We start from the raw sequence: 13,786 nt of genomic DNA on the forward strand, positions 1-13,786 counted from the left end.
TGAAGATGGTTTACTCCAAAGATTTCGATGTTTGTCAGTCCTCGGTAATTAATCAAAAAGAGAACGAAAATGATGTTCCTTTGAGGAGGAAACGTCTCATAGAGCTCGATTAATGTAAACAAAGATAAAGTGTAAGAAGGAAATATGCTGGAAGTAATCAGTCACTGAATGTCCGAAGAGCGCATTAAGAATTCATTGGGGTTATTCACACTGAAGACGGCTGAACGTCATGGGAGGTTGATCAGATTCATTGCGGTTATTCACACTGATAAAGACTGAATTTCAAGTGAGCGGGATGATGATCATTGGGGCTATTCACACTGAACATGTCTGAATGTCAAGAGAGGTTGATCAGCTTCATTGGGGTTATTCACACTGATGAAGACTGAATGTCAAGTAAATAAAATGAAGATTCATTAGGGCTATTCACACTGAAGATGGTTGAATATCAAGAGAGCGCAATGAGGATATATTGGGGCTGTTCACACTGAAGATGGCTGAATGTCAATAGAGCGCAATGAGGATTCATTGGAGCTATTCACATAAAATTGCTGAATGTCAAGAAAGCGCAATATAGAGTCTTTGGGGTTATTCACACTGAAGATGGCTGAACGTCAAGAGAGGTTTATCAGATTCATTGCGGTTATTCACACTGATAAAGACTGAATTTCAAGTGAGCGGGATGATGATCATTGGGGCTATTCACACTGAACATGTCTGAATGTCAAGTAAATGAAATGAAGATTCATTAGGGCTATTCACACTGAAGATGGCTGAATGTCAAGAGAGCGCAATGAGGATTCATTGGGGCTGTTCACACTGAAGATGGCTGAAAGTCAATAGAGCGCAATGAGGATTCATTGGAGCTATTCACATGAAATTGCTGAATGTAAAGAAAGCGCGATATAGATTCATTGGGGTTATTTACACTGAAGATGACTGAATGTCAAGACAGCGTGATGAGGATTCATTAGGACTATTCACACTGAAAACTGCTAAAGTTCAAGACAGCGTGATGAAGAGTAATTGGGGCTATTCATGTATGATTTTGACCGATAGATGTATCTTGAGAATATTTTTGTTTTCTTTATAACGTAGGAGCTGAAGAAGGTGAATATCATCCGACCACTTGTCTTTCTTTCCTCCTTTATCGAGGGGAAATGGTCATTGCTCATATAGGTAATTGACCACTAATGCCAAATGTCTGATACACTGTATTCCATCTCATCCCACGTTTATGGAATAAACGTAGAATACTGACTTTCTGCGCAAGAGATTTTGACGCATTAGCCATAACTGCGCTTGATGTACACACTATGCATCACTATCATGTAGGTCTACTGTGTATAACGGATGGACGGTTAAATCTAACCTAGTTTTAGATAATCTCTGGTGTCACATGATTCGAAAACCTGCTTTTAAAACATTTTAAAGTACATGTACTTCTGATTGATCGATATCCGCTCACTTTTATCAGTAATTAGTATACAGTAAGAATGAGTGCTCTTCACATAGCATGACAACTTTGCTTAATGTGATTGGTGTTGTATTGGAGTTGGCAGGTAGGCCTACACGTTATTCTAAGTGACGTAATTATAGTCAGGTATTCAGGACAAAGTGAACGATGGTAGGTCTATGTTTTTTACTTCCTAAATGTGTGATCTATACGTGAGCCTGAAATGAGGCTACAGTAGCCTTTGCAACACTGACAAGCCAGCATGAACATCACTATATGAATAGCTCCATGCTTTCATTTTCCTCTCTGTATTCTGCATATGCGCAGTGTTCAAGATGGTCGGCTTATTAACACTGTACAAGTACAAGTCATTTCTCTAATAGAGATTTGTAAGATGAAAAGAAATTAAGAAAAGTAAAGATACTTTCTAATAGCTTCTCGACAAGAAATGTTCTAAATTCGTGACGTGGTTATGATAGAGCTGATAAAACTGAGAAATTTGTGTGACACATGCATTAATCATTTCTGTTATCTATGGAATTTAAATTACCGGAAAGACGCCTCTATGGTGTGGCAAGAGAAGATGATAAGCGTATTGGCAGACAATGTATAATGAATTAGATCGCCACTATGTGTTATGCATACACTCAGCAAACATTTTATTATCAGTCGGAGATATTAGAGAACGAATACTTAAGCAATATAGCCATCTTACTATTAGTGGTTAGATGTCCTTGACCGGGTACTATTTTCAAATGATAATGTGCAATGATGTCCATGAGTAAGTAATAAGGAGCAGTAGAAAAGAAGAGATGACATTAACAGAAGCATCTGTCTCACGTATGACTAATTAATTAGATGCCTTTTTCTTATGTCTCCTAAGTGGTTTTCTAGATATCTGACGATCAAGGAGGAGCCTTCTGCAACATCTACGTATCATACACGTTAAGATAGATGATTCTATTCGACTTTTTCCACTGGCATCCTTGTTTTTCTCCACAACACTCTTTTCATCCATTATCTGAGATGACCTCTCTTTTGGTAAAATAAAGCTCTTTTGAATTTACTGTAAAGCTGCTCTTATTGATACAAATTTGATTCTGGACATCATAAAGGGTGTGGTGAGACTGTCTTATCATCGATGTGTAAATTGGTTTCCGTCCATTGACCATGCGTGTGTCCTGCACTTCGGACATGTGCGAAATACATCACTTTTCAATCGCTGGTCAAATTTTAAAGCGAGATGTAAAAATAAAGACAAAAAACAACAACAACAACACGCGTAGTTCCATCAACTGACACCGAGCTTGACTGATGCAAGATATTACAAAAGTCAGTTCGTCAAAAGTTAGATCTTATTGAATTAGTCAGGAGTGTTATTAAACGACAAAGCACACGTATCACTAAACCAATCTAAAACACTTAACTAGAAAACTATACTGCCCATTGTCGTTGATTTAACAAGTGAGTCCGATCGATGTTGTTCAAACTTGCTGGCGGTTTAGAGAGTTAAAAGAAAAAGTTAAAATGAAACAGTCAGCTCCTTAGAGTTTATTCTATCAAGTAAAATAATAGTAATGATACACTTGTGAGCATTTTTCTTTAATTTGTGCAGTTTTTTATTGGTATTCAACCATTTCTGTTCTTTTCTCTTTTTCATTCTTTCTTCTAACAGGAAAAAAACCCACGTTATATCCTGAAACCCCAGTGTTTGGGCCAGACTGGTAATTGTAATACAAGTGCGAAACCTACATAGATAATCCAGTTATTGATATTCTATTCAATCTTCTTTTTTTTTTCAGAGTAAAAGAAGGCATATCTCTGTTGCATATACCATCACCGGTTTACACTTAATAATATGACAATAGTATCCTAACCTGTTCCTACAGGAGTAGGCCTACTCATTTTCATGAGATAAAATGTCACTGTGCCTTCTTTGCTATCCGAAAAGTAATAAAGCATCCATTGACCACTTTTCATATCACTAAGAGACATGTCACAGGAAGTTCTTCATCACTTTACGCCAAGCTTGATTTTTTTTTATGCTGGTCAATGTTCCACAACGGTCAATTTAATTCTTTTTGCACTGGTTCAACGCTTGAACACGTCAACGCCAGAAGCACCACCACCTTTCTCAAAATTGAACCATTTGTAAAGTAGGGACCTGTTCGGTGAGCGAGAAACAAGATTTAAAGTGGAAGATGCTGTCTGTCCCAGACACGCAATGTATTACGTTTAGTATGATCATCTAATCCATAGCGGCTCAAAAAGAAAGCTGTGTAAAACAAAAATGAATGCTAAACATTACGTTTCTGTTGAGTATTTGTAAACAAATGACGGTAATGTCGTCACTTGAGTTCACATTTTTCGCATTTTAGTTCAGAAAGGGATGGGTCAAATTTCTGCTCAAAATACCAAACAGTTTAAAAGCGACACATAGAAGAATGCAATCCATTCTTCTGACAAGTCTGATTGATTCCACGTGAATGAGATGTTATCCTGCCATCCCTATTAGGAAAGATCAATATTCTTACTTGATAGAGAGAACATTGTCCCGGGGTTGTTTCATAAAGCTGTTCGTAAAGTTACGAACAACTTACGAGCGACTGGTGATCAGTTCTTGTGCTGAATTATGGAAATTCTGATAAGTATAGCATATCAGAACTTATCACAAGTCGCTCGTAAGTTGTTCGTAACTTTACGAACAGCTTTATGAAACACCCCCCTGAACATTCAGTCTATGTCACTTCTCTTGACACGCCTGTTTAATGTTGACAAAGGATTTTTGCGTGAGATCTGAAGAAGACAACATCAGCTCTGAGTACAGGTATATAATTATTCAGACCTAACTCTCTCACTATATGCAGGGAACGTTTTCCTTACGTCTGCATTTGTTTGCATTTTCCTTAAAGGGTTTCTTGCAACATACATGTTTATATGCTCGGAGACTTTATGATTTCCAATAGCCTAACCTCTTTCTGAATCATTCATTGTTGTATCAGTCTACGCATCCACATGCATCTTTTCTGCTCTATATGTATAGTTATAATGGCTTGCAATCTTTCTATTTAGGGAACCCAATAAACAGTCATGATGAATGTATATAATCATGTATTTATTTTAACAAAGTGAAAGGCCAACAACCATTATCATCCAGTATTTGCAATATCAATTTTCATCTTTTCACGCCTTCATCATTACTAACTAATGAGCAAACTTTAAGATTATTTTTCGTTAAACATTAAATCGTTACAACACATTTCATCAGGACAATCCATTTCATTTTATTTCATTTCGTTTATTTCATTTTCAACAATGCAAAACATTTTCATACACAAAATAACACACACAATGAAGTAACAAAGAAAAATACGTGAAGTTAATAATACTACGCATTACAAAAGCAAATGAAAATTGAATCAAAACTAAAGTTGCAGGAAATGGAGGAGACATGCTAAAATGCTAAGCTTGTATTTTGCAGTCTCCTTAGTGGACAAGAAGACTAAATAACATCAAGGAAGCAAGTTGCTAGATATAATATAAAAGGTGCACAACACATCTTGTTATCCCCCTACAGCAACTAGATTATGATTATCCTTTTTAATAGCTATCAATCCTGTAGAATAAATGACGAGAATAGGATGGAATATAATTCTTGACAAACCTTCACATGCGTTTCATTCAGTAAACGAAATGTAGACATACAAATATTGCAACAATGCCACTAAAATATTCCTGATATTAATTTTGTTCTGCGTCTACTCTTTCTTCAAGTTCCAAGATAAACTCATTTTGTTTGGCAAGTAAGGAATATGGATGTTGAGTTACTTCCAGGTCATCACGGTATTGAAATTGGGGATGACTTAAAAGTAAGGAAGTAAATGTAAGTCTGGAAGAGAATATCTTTCGTCAAAAATTCAGAAAACAGGTTAGCGCACTGTTTATCACGCGCTATTCTTCTACTTTTGCAACATTCAATCGATGTCTTGAGGACACTATAGGCAGATTTACAAAGAGGTTGGTACCTTAAACGCGCCAAAGTATATCAAACACTACTTAATCTGTGGAAGAGTGAAAGGTTCACTGCTTTTTGACCGTCGGACTCAAACAGCCCGCTTTCACGGTCGGGTCCCCGGTGCATGGTATTGATCCACGGGACACCATTAAGGGGTATAATCGAATAAAAACGGCAGTGCTGTGATGGGATTTTCGCTGGATTACGAGAGTGCGTTAAAGGTGCAATCTATCACCGTGTGTCGTATCTCTACTGTAAAGCTAAGTCATGGCTCTAAAATTTGGCTAGCTTCCATTTTAGCAAAGTTCGTCAATCCTTGTTCAAAGCACATAAATATTGGTTTTATTTCGTGATGTGTGTGTGTGTGTGTGTTTCAAATCACAGCTGTATCGCAATACAAAGAAGAAATGTTTATTTTCATTCGGCATTCCATGTAATGCCACAAAATTATACATCATTTATTGTTTGTCTGTGAAAAAAAATGATACAATTCAAGTACAATGCAATGGGCAATTAGTATGCACCGTGATTATGGTACAAACAATATGCCAATGAAGTGGTAACTGCATATTTACGTTATAAGGAGCTTGATTCTATAGTTTGGGGTTACAATGTGCCACACGACATTTCTTTGCAAATCATAGATAAACATGAAAGCGTTTTCTTCAATCAATTATGTAAGACTGTATGTTTAATAAAAATGACATTTGCAATTCATTAGCATTGTTTTTATAATCTTACTAGTCTTATCGCCAAGTGACTGTGATGATAGTAAAACAGAGGAATGTATTATAATGAATGAGGATATTTATTTCATCCCGTTCACTGCATGAAGAAGAGACAGCGGGACTTCTCTCGGAGTCAGCTCCTTCTCTGTTCTTTAGACTCCTTGTGTGTCCAGAGTAGACTTGGAGGTTGTCAAATCATCCAGATACTCGTAACATCTAGAAATATAAATCTGAAATGTCGGAATGCTTGATTCATCGATAGAGTAGTGAATAGATGATTTGGAAGAATATAAACGCACAAACAAACAAATTTCAAATAAACAATCTGACGTCGACCCCCACCCCCCCCCCCCCATCACGAATTTCACATCCTATAGGAGCCTATGACACTCATTAAGAGTATCATTTTGCTGTTTGTGGGATGTCGTCTCCACTGCTCCTTTTTCTTTCTTTTTGTCATAATGATTGCAATGACTATATTGATTAACATCTGTTGTCATGATTCAATTCACATATCATCATTATCATGACTTTCACAATTAACATCACCTGGTTGCATCGCTGCCATGTCAGTCTTTTTAAAGGTATTTTGGATTTTGATGATTAGTGAGAACACATAGGCTAATATTTATCAATTAAGTAAGACATCTTAAGATTCAAACTACAACTGACATAAGTATCGGCCAACATTTTTCCAAATACAGGAATCAAGCCCCCCCCCCCCCCCCCCCCCCCTCCGGACCGGAGAGAGACCAGCAGGAGGTGTAAGGAGTAGATCCCCTATATTTCTCTTGTCCGGTGGTCGCCAAGCTGTCTGGCTAGGAAGGCTGAGAAGAGGAGAATAAAGAGAAGGAAGTCATCTCAGCAGACACGATGAACACTGATGCGATTCTTGGCCTGATGCTCTCATATCAGCCAGTGCCTCGAACTGAGACAACCGTGGGGGACGAGGGGTGGGGGAACTATGTAGTCTTTTGCAAGTGGACTGAAATGCTTTGAATTATGATACAATATATTACATCAAACAGGAGAATAAGGGGTGAACTGGAAGATAACAAAGTAGCAACTCAGAAGGAGCAAGATGATGATGATTCGAACCAGACAAGAAGAAAAAGTGAAAGAAATACTTGCGAGAGAAGAGCTGAAGTAGAATGATGAAAAAGAAGAAATAAAGAAAGACCAAATAAAAAGAGAGGCATGCAGAAGGAAGGAGAAACAAACGGGTTAAAAAGATGGAGAACGATAAAGAAGAGTAAACATAAAAAATGTACTCAATCTTCCATCTCGCTTTTATTCGATTCTATTTCTGTGTCTTCATGTTTCTCTTCGTTTTTTCCTCCTTGTTGTGATATCAAAGGCCAGAGATGGTGGGTTAAAATGATGTATTGGTATTCCTTTTGACATTATTTACTTCCTTCAGTTAATGAAGCCAGAGGCCCCAGGCGGGATACTAGTTGTCTAGTCAATAAGATATATACATGCTCTGTTTAGGATGGAGGTGAAAAAGTTAATGAGCAACTTGTTTTATGTCCCATGAAAGTTTAGAATCCAGAAAGAGATTTATAGTACTCAGGAAGTCTGAAGCTCTTGGACATGTTGAGTGAATTATCATTTTGCATTATGTTTTCTTTTTAATCTCTGTATGACAATTTGTTTGTGTGCTTGCTCTCCTATGTTATTTCTGGTGATCAAGCTTGTGATCAGGCGGGTGTTTTAAGCATCACCACTTTCTGTTGTGGGACAGTGGGTGTAGCAAACATTTTCCCTAAAAGCGAATGAATAATTCAAGGAGGTACTAGTGAACAAGTACCTCCTTGGAATGATTAGGCTTTGTTATCAAGATTGAATGATTCAATAGATTTAGCCTCTTTGATAATGTATTTGATAGCTGGGAAGTCGTCGAAATAAGAATGACCTCTTTCAACAAGAAGGCTTAGGGCTTGATAGACAACTATTTTTTCCTGTGAAAGAGGTCAGAGTGACAAAGACATAGCAATGTGTATGTTTTTTTTTATATTGCTGACTCTTGAATTGTAAAGAAACTAACACAAGCAATTGAGAACCAAAGCAATTTTGATTAAAGTATACTTTATAGATGAATTGATATTTACTTCATGAAATGACAAGGCAAATATGATTAACATGACCATCATGCTTGTGAGAAATCGAAGATTTTGTGAAAAAGCCTTTATACTTATTCACATTTATCATTAATTATGTCATCTCTGTGCAAAATTAGAGCACAATGTTTATCAACTTTTATGACCAGAGTTCGATTTCCTTGAATTTCAATGCACTCTGCTGGCATTCATGCATTACAAGGTCACAATGTTCACAGGTTACTGCAGAAGCCTAATAACATTAGGTGATCACGGCCGCAGCGGGATTATGGCGGATTCTTAGTGATTCCAATTCGTAGAATGGGTTTCGATACTCTTACAAATGTCTTCATGTATAAGGTCGTATAAGCCACTTAACTCATGTGCCTCACTGCATAGAAAGTTTGTGCATGTAAGAAGAGACTATCAAGATTAGGTTTGTAATTCCTCTGACCCTATACGATCTCAGAGAAATATTGTAACTCAACGTAGCCCCTTAGAGTGACTGAAGTTGAAAGATATCGTAATTACTTGTACTAAACCTTGTAAAGCTCTATTGTATTGAGAATCATTAAAGAATATAAACTATTTGTGTGATTGATAATTATGAGGTCTGCCCAACAATGTTCCCATGGACGCATTTATGAGGTTTTCAGTTTGTATGAATATCAGAATTCTTTCATAAGAAATTGCATATAACTATTGAATACTTCATTCTCGTATAACATCTTTGCGACAGCTACCTAGTACATCTCCAGAAGAATGCCATTTACTAAATGTTGAAGGAGCGTCACAATGTGTGTATGAGTAAGTAGTCCGAAACTTCTCCTTGGCATACATGCTGAGATACCATAGATGACTTCTGTAGTTCATCTCTTCCTATGTCTGCTAAAATTCCATCTAAAGTAATCGCTCATCGAGGGATTCATCCCAACAGCTGGTAGTCGTCATCCCCATCGTTGGCAGACAGGAAGACGAGCCACTTTAGAATGTTTATCTACCACCAGGACGCCAATCAAGCACCCACTAATGTAATGGTTGGTCTCCCTCTGAGTTTGACAGACACTGACAAGACTCTGTGAACACGTTGAGTAATGCCAATCTTTATCCAATACTGCTGTTTCATTTCAGGCTCCTTCATTCAAGTCCATTCCTCTCATCCTCCTTGAATCACGCAGCACATTATCATAACGCCTCTATTTCGTTTGAAGGCTTTTGAAAGCTCATTGAGCATTAAAATCATGCTATCCTTCAAATACCAATATGTCATGTAATAAAAGTGAATTGTTTGATTGGTAAACCTAAAAGATGTGTGATATCATGAAGGCATGGTCCATCAGTAGTCATTATTCACAATGGCAATGTTCATTCATGTATCCATTCATTCATTCATTCATTCATTCATTCATTCATTCATTCATTCATTCATTCATTCATTCATTCATTCATTCATTCATTCAAGTTTTATTTTCATTTCCAAACATAAATGGGTAATACAAACGTCAATATTCTGAGATTTTACGTTAAATAAGTACGTCAGCTTTGAAATTTGGTGAAACGAGAGAATTTTTTTCTTATTCGTCTTCAAATTGGCACAGATCACGAATACGCCACCGTGTTATGAGGTAAGTCTGGTAAGAATCTTATTTTGTCCCTTCTTGTTGGTATAAGATGCGTTAATCGTCCGTCCTGAGGGCAGGGATGTCCATTTAGCAATCGATACGTGAATTCGCTTTTAGGATGACATCATAAGCATGACCGTCCTGTTTGCTTAGTCTCGTGTTCTAAGAAGGCCATGTTCTATTCATGTTCATTTGACACTGGTCGTACTGCCCTGCTTTGCCCTTATTGCTCCGATGTCCTGTGTATTATCCTATTCAAGCTCTCTAGCTTGTTCTGCAATTCTGCTGCCAAATTTTGCAAAACCGACATTTTTTTTTTCATTAGATTTCCGCCGCAACAGATCATAGTGCAACGTGATCTTATAGGCCTATATGTTGCAATCCCATTATCTGTATTGGTTGGGTGATATTTCACGAATTCGATGATCTTATGTCTATTACAATAAGAAATCGACTGATTATCGAGCTGTGCATTTTTCAGATTTCTTCTTAGTTTGTACATTGTTCCTTTTTGTTCAGATGAATTCCTGCTATCATTACAACACTGAAAAGTACGCACGCTAATTTTCTTTTGTTTAATCACATGAAACCTGCTTACTTGAGTGTTTATCTATCTGATAGTAAACATTTTGTATGCCAAAGCACTAAAGGGATGGTAACAGATAGTTTTGGTTGAGAGTTGGATTCAGGCTTGCAATTTTTGTGAGGTAATGAGAAACCGCTTGTGACATATAAAAGAGCATAATACGATTACAATTCTAAGAAGATTTCAAATCATCTGATAAAAGTAAGTCTTGAAATGGCTGAGATATCCAAAAACACAGATGTCCTAATAAAAGAAGGTGGACCCACCCTTTATTAGGACCACTTTGCTTTACTTTGTTTTTCAACATCTCAGCTATACTTAATAACCGATTTTTTTTTCCATGGGATGACCTTTTAATTCCTTTTGGAAATGTATGCCCTTTGATATTTCATAAGTACTTTCTAATTCTATCGCAAAAATCTAAAATCTGAATCCTCAAGCTCAACCAAAACTATCTCTTTAAGATAAATAGTAGTACCCTACAAGACGGATATCCGAAATGTCGAGATCTCTTCTCTATTTCCTCTATCCCACCAAAGTCTTTTTCGAGACTCCTCAAGAATGAATACCTTCTAGACTTCGCTGGATGACTACCTCTACTTCTACCTCTTCTTATCGATCTTTTCTTCTCAATTTTTCTTCTACTCTGCCTTTTCTCTCTCCAACATGCTTTACCTCCTTCATTTTTTTCCTTGTTTCCTTCCCTCCATTCTACTTTTTACCTCTATCTCTATTCCTCTCTGCTTCTCTTCTAATTTTCGTCTTCTCTCGCCATTTTTATTTTCTTGCGCATAATTTCTACCCGAACAGACTCTCCCAGGTCTACAAACACGGTGAACTTGAAATTCGAGACCTTTACGTATATTTTTCCACCATGCACACTTATACTCCCTTATCTGAGCTTTAACCGTTTGCACGATTCAGTTTGTTCCAAACAATTGTCTAATGATATTGCATCGGTTGAATTATGTGTATATCAGAATGAAGAACGAAAAGAAGCTAAACATCAGACAAATGTATATTCCGATATTGTACATGATTGTTGTAGACTACCACGTACAATTCTTACCCGTTTTCCCTTTTGTGAAGTATAATACCTGAAATAAATATATTTTCAAGCTATTTCTTTTGCCGCACATAATTTTGGTGTAATTCAAGAGCACGTGAATCGTATTCAGCATAAAATCCGTAATTGCTCCAATCTGAAAAATGATTTAAAATGCTCAGAATGTCAAATGAGAGAAGATATTCAACGTAAATCAATCCTTCAGTACCTTCTTAAAGTCAGGCAAAGCCATACAGACCAAAATAAAAAAAAAAGAACGGAAAAGAAAGAAAGTTATTGGATGCAAAAGAATCCTTCAACCTACGACGAGAAGTCCCCCCCCCCCCCCCCCCACTGGGTGGGGGTGTAGAGAAGTCCGCTTTGTAAGATTTTTCTTTTTCTCCCGTGGCTATACTTTCAATACTTCTGTCCAATCCCCCCCCCCCCCCACACACACACACAATATACAGAGAAGGACAGACAGACATAGAGGGAAATATATTATTTTGTTTGTGTGCATCTCTGCACACGAACTTTAAGATGACGTCACTCCACCATTTAACATAAATATTTCAGTACTGTCATGTCTTGATACGTCCTGAGAATTGAAATTGCTTTTTTTTAATCATCGATGGTGAAGCTCATTTAAGTATATTCATAGGTCAAACGTGATACAAGCTCAAACTCTAGCTCATCTTGTAAAACTAATAGAGCTTTGTGATCAAAAGCATCAGCGAAATACCCTATAAATGATTTTTTGGGCACAAAGAGCATGCCATAATGAAGTGTCCCCCCCCCCCCTTCCCTCCGCCATCTCCAAAAATGTCCCCTGTCCGGATGAAATGCAGCAAAACCTTTATTTGTAAAAGGAATCGTTCCAATGAACATGATACATCAAAGTTACAGCGAAGTGGAAGTTTTCAGTCATGTAGCGAAGACGTCTGCTATTTCATTTTAAAAGGTATATTGATTTTGTTCTTTCTTTTTGGTTTAAAGGAAGGGAAAGAAATTAAAATCATCCGCTGTCTGCACGCTTAAATGCTGGTATACAATCTAATCTCTACTGTCTTGAATAAAGATTCCAAATTTGCTCTCAGCCAATCAGATGCAAGGATTTCATATCATAAGCTTGTAACAGTTTGTCAAGAAAAATATCCGACAGAAACACTTCATGAAATGCCCCCCTGTTTTTGTTTTTGTTTTTTTCTGCGAGACATTATGACAAAGAGTCGAAGATACTGATCTCTGGCCGGCATTCATCTCTCTCCACTTAAATCCTTGTGCTTTAGAGCGGTTAGAAAGTATGACGGATGATATCTTGGCATCCTAAAGATACCTCAAAGAGCCTCGAATGTTACACAATCCATGCATGACGCTTACTGTCTACGAAAGCCTCTATAATCTTATCTCACGTACAGGATCTTGAATATCTTGCCATATATCTCGCAATCTTCCTGAGTAAAGCAAAATAGACGCAGTATCGTTTTGAAAATGATTATGTCATATCCATCATAAATTCAGTATAATTTGAACTTCGGCCTATCCTATATAGATAATCTACAATCTTCACTCCTTACAACACTGTGCAATGGCTGTAGATCAGCCCGTCCTACTTGGGTGGTAATTGTTAAGAAGGTGGCGGGGTGTCAGTGATCAGCGCTTTTCTAGCAGGAAGTTGTGTTTTAGCATTTAAGGATATGGCAGTGAATCTGGAGGTTTTTTATTCTCTCAAATATTTCAGTTACTTCATTTAGTGCGCATGTACAACTCTAAATTCCGTTCTCGAGTGGACTTCCAGTGATCAGAGTTTTAATAATTTCTGTTCCATTTCCGATTCTCTCCCAAAAGACATTCATTCTGAAGTAACGTCGGTCACTCTTCGAGCTGTCTGCTACAAAAAGAGAAATTATTTTGTGTTTCACAGTTTCCAGGCCAGACGAGGGAGTTGTTAAGGGCTGCCTGGAGACGCAGTAAAATGCACAGGCGCATTTGTAATATTCAGGACTTTCCCTTGACTAGCTTGACACGCAACCAGAGATGGACGAATTCCCACATCAGTTCTTCACTTCCTTTCCTTCCTTCATAGACACGTTCTGAAGGACATAGTCAATTCAAAACATTCTCTCTGTGTCTGCCTTGCAACACGGTTTTAATGTCACCTCATCGACTTAGAGGACGAGAATTAATGTATCCCCATTTCTGCATTGCTTCTTCCAAGAATGGCGTCTTTTCTTT

This window comes from Diadema antillarum, unplaced genomic scaffold (genome assembly GCF_040938485.1).
Source record: "Diadema antillarum isolate AM-2024a unplaced genomic scaffold, OU_Dant_1.0 seq00000836_RagTag, whole genome shotgun sequence".
In the NCBI taxonomy this organism is placed as follows: domain Eukaryota; kingdom Metazoa; phylum Echinodermata; class Echinoidea; order Diadematoida; family Diadematidae; genus Diadema; species Diadema antillarum.